Here is a 4,072-nt window from a genome sequence, read left to right as displayed (position 1 = left end):
AAAAAAAAATTAAGGAGTATTTGATCTTTGTTAATCTAAATCAACTTAATATAAGGAAATCATTATTTTTTTCATGTTTTTAGGTTCACAAGGGAATCGTTCTTAATCATCCATGATTCATCCATTTTTCCTTTCGAGCATGTTATCAAGATTTAAGATACTCTCACAATAGTCGTTATATCCATATTAAATGAGATTTGATGTATGTATTGGCTCATCCATGATAAACTTAAATTTAACATGTTCAAAATACCTCTTAAAAAACTTTAAAAAACTCTTTCATAAATATATTAACACGTGCATGTGCTTGAGCCCAACTACTAGTGGTTTAGACAACATGTTTAAGCTTATTTTTTTTACTGTATCGAGCTTAGTCAGCTTGTCTGACCCAACACTCCCTTGAGAATTGCTCCAAGACCCTATGCAAGTCCTTCAATAATTTTGAAGACCCTCACGCAAGTCCTTTAATATTTTATATTGATTCAATATGTATTATTTTAAGTGAAATACAACTCAAAATACCACATTAATTTATAGAGGTAAATTACTATTCAACCCCTCCTCTCAAAAAAACAACTCACGAGCTATAAATACCTTGTAAATTCATCAAGTTCAAAGTTTATAATCTCTTTATTTTTAATATTTTAGCATTTATATTTTCAAAGTTTATTTTTTTAAAATGTCATTGTACTTTCTCTCTTTAGAAAGACATTTAATTAAACATTTGACATTATTTTCATCTACCAAATAGGATTTTTTGTATGTATCAACTTCCAACCGCCTCAATTTACCAAGCACCAACTATTTGGTACCAGCCACTTTGACTTACTAGGAATTAGTCACTTTAGTTTACTAGATACCAATTATCAACTACCTTAACTATGAAGAAATGATCGGATTGCTAAAACTAAGAGATTAGCATATTATCCAATATATAAACCTTATTTATAATATACTTAGATGTTTTGAAACATCATCAAGCAAGAACAATGGAGTTAATGTGGCTGTCTATGATTTCTACTATCTATGATTTCTACAGTTAGCTCGCTTTGAAAAAACTGAACATGCATATTAATTGATAAATATTATACATTAAAAAAAAACGCTAGAATGAAAATTATTATGCCCCGTAACTCATAATAGTATTCATTGTAATAACATAATTATTCTCCCTTGTCCATTAAAACTTTAATCTAGGCATTAGAGGTAAGGTAGTCTTTTTACTATGACACAATTGTTTTTTGCAAATACTATAGGTTAGTTTGGTAATTTTATTTTTTAATCTACAATAAAATTATTCATTTAACCCTAGAATAAAATAATCTAATGCTTGTTGCTCAAGAACATGTTTTGAATTTTTAATTTTTTAGAATAGTGTAATTACTTTGATATTCTTAAAGACAAAACCAATTAAACTCTCATCCAAGGGTTTCTTTTTGTATATTTTGCATTGTTTTTATTATAATTTTCAATAGTACTCAGGAGCATTGTTGTGAATTATATTTATTAAATATAATTAAAAAATTATTAGTGCGTGTGCGGCACTCATTAGCTTGTAGACGCCAACACACCATTCAAGTGGGGTATGAGGGTTTGTCCAGCCGCTAAACACCACCTTCTAGAAAAATATTTGAAAGGTCTCGGGGCTTTTGACTAGATAAGGCAATGCGTGTTCCAAGATTCATAGAGATTTGATATCAACAATCATTTTTTCCCCTTCTTCTCTCCCCCCAACCTAGATTTTCATGTCAATCTCTTAAAAATTCAAGAACAACCCTTTAATATGTTGGTTCTTCAGATTTGGTTCATTTTCTTTTTAGTATAATTTTTTTATCTTGAATAATTTATAGAATTTGGTCCCCGATCATTTGATTACTATTTTTTTTGTTTGGAATCATTTTTTAAATTGATTTTGTTTTATGATTTCACCCTCCTCTGCTTTTTTTCTCTTATCAAATTTAATCTATATCTTTTTTATTGTTATTTTTTTAGACTTGATAATTTTTTATTTTAAATCATATATGATTTTATTTTATGATTTCACCATTGTTTTTTTTTCCTATCAAATTTAATTTTTATTCCTTTGATTGCTATTCTTTTTGTTTGACAATTTTTTCTTTTTCTATCAAATTTAATTTTTATTCATTTATTGCTATTCTTTTTGTTTGACAATTTTTAAAAAATGATATTTTCAAATTGGCTCATAATAAACTTCTTGAATGGAATCAGATTCATGGTTTCATAGGTTACATGTTTTTAAAAATTGACCATGTTTAGAATAATTGTTCGAGTTTGCTTGGTTTTTCCAATTTTACTCTCTTTGATTTTTTTTTAATTTATTCTTCTTTCTTTAATTGTTATTTATTTTATTTTGCATCATTTTTATTATTTTTTAAATTGCATACTCCTTAGTTTTTTTCTATTAATTTTTTTATATAATAGTTTTGTTGCTTTTGTAGTTTTTTTTAAATATTTTTTTTAACCAATCTCATCCTTTAAAATTAAATTGATTGAGAATTAGACTTCTTTATTGAATCTGAGTAAAAAATTTCACGGGTTATAAATTTTAGAGATTAGATCAGGTTTAAAAGATTAGCTGGCTTTTCTTGGTTTTCTCCTTTTTCCTAAATCGATATCTTCTTATTTTTTATTCTTTTTTTGTGGTTTGATTCTATTAGGTTAGCCCTCAATAATTTCTTTCTATTCACTCCGTGACATTGTTAATCTCTAAACAATCTATCAAATTATAAATGTTTTGTAATTTTATTCCTTATGATTTTTTAACTTTTCAAATTTGATACTCATTATTTTAATTGTTATTTATCTTTTAAGGATTATTTTAATTTTTTTTCAGATTTCATCCTCTTTGGGTGTTTCTCTTTCAAATTTTATCCACATTCTTTTTGTTGCTTTTTTTTTTTGGCTTTTGCAAGTTTTTTTATTAATATTTTTTTCAAGTATTTTATCCTTTAAAATTAAATTGGTTGACAATTAAACTTCTAAATTGAACTCAAATCTAAGATTTAATGAATTACGAGTTTAAGATTAGACCAGGTTTATGAGGTTTTTCTTGGTTTTTTGTCCTTTTCTAAAGAAATTAGATCAGTTTTATGAGGTTTTTCTAGGGTTTTCTTGGTTTTTTGTCCTTTTCTAAAGTTGATGTTTTCTTCTTCTTCTTCTTTTTGAAGTTTTATTTTTTGTTGTAGTTTTCTTTCTATTAAGTTAATATTGAATTATTTGATAATCTAGATAGGTTTAATTATGGTTTTTTTTCAATTGATTTATTATTATTGTTTTTTACATTATTTAAATTATTACTTGAATAATTCGAGACTTGAATTTTTTTAGTCTAACATTTTTTTACATAAAAAATAAAAAATTATTTTGCCCATGACAGAGTGCAAGCAACATATTAGAGTCCAACTAATCACACACCAAGAACAAAGTAGAAATTAGTTGATCATGGTGCACATCAACGACAAGTAATAAAATCAGAGTTTAGACGACAATCCTTTGTGTATAAAACTGTTTTGTCTAGCAAAAAATATTATTAAGAATTGCTCACTTTGTCTAGTGCTATGATCAATAACTTAATTTTTAAGATGATGCTAAAAGATTGGATTCCTGATATTGATCCTAACTACTTATGTTCAATGCCATATCAATAAGGAGAATGGACCTTTTGTCTCCATTGCAAAAACTTTTTCGGTTATGTCAAACTATATATAGATAGGCTTAGCAGGGAGGAAGATGTTTACTCAATATTGTGTTTACTTGATGACATGATCAAAAAATTATTGTCTTCTTCCAAGTGCAAAAGTGTCGAAATAATAAATAACTCGGTAAGACAGGGTTGAACCACAAGGAGGTTAATTGTATAAATTATAAATAACAGCAACATAACAACAACAACAAGAAGAAGAATAATAGTAGTAGTAGTAATAGTATTAATAATAATAATAATAATAATAATAATAATTGAAGAAGAAGAAGAAGAAGTTGATGAGAATTTTGAGATGGAAGATCAATATAAGGATTAAACAATGATAACAACAAATGTTAAGGTTAGAGG

The sequence above is a fragment of the Populus euphratica genome, unplaced genomic scaffold, assembly GCF_000495115.2.
Source record: "Populus euphratica unplaced genomic scaffold, PopEup_1.0 scaffold104.1, whole genome shotgun sequence".
Lineage (NCBI taxonomy): Eukaryota > Viridiplantae > Streptophyta > Magnoliopsida > Malpighiales > Salicaceae > Populus > Populus euphratica.
Note: the sequence above shows the minus strand (reverse complement) of the source record.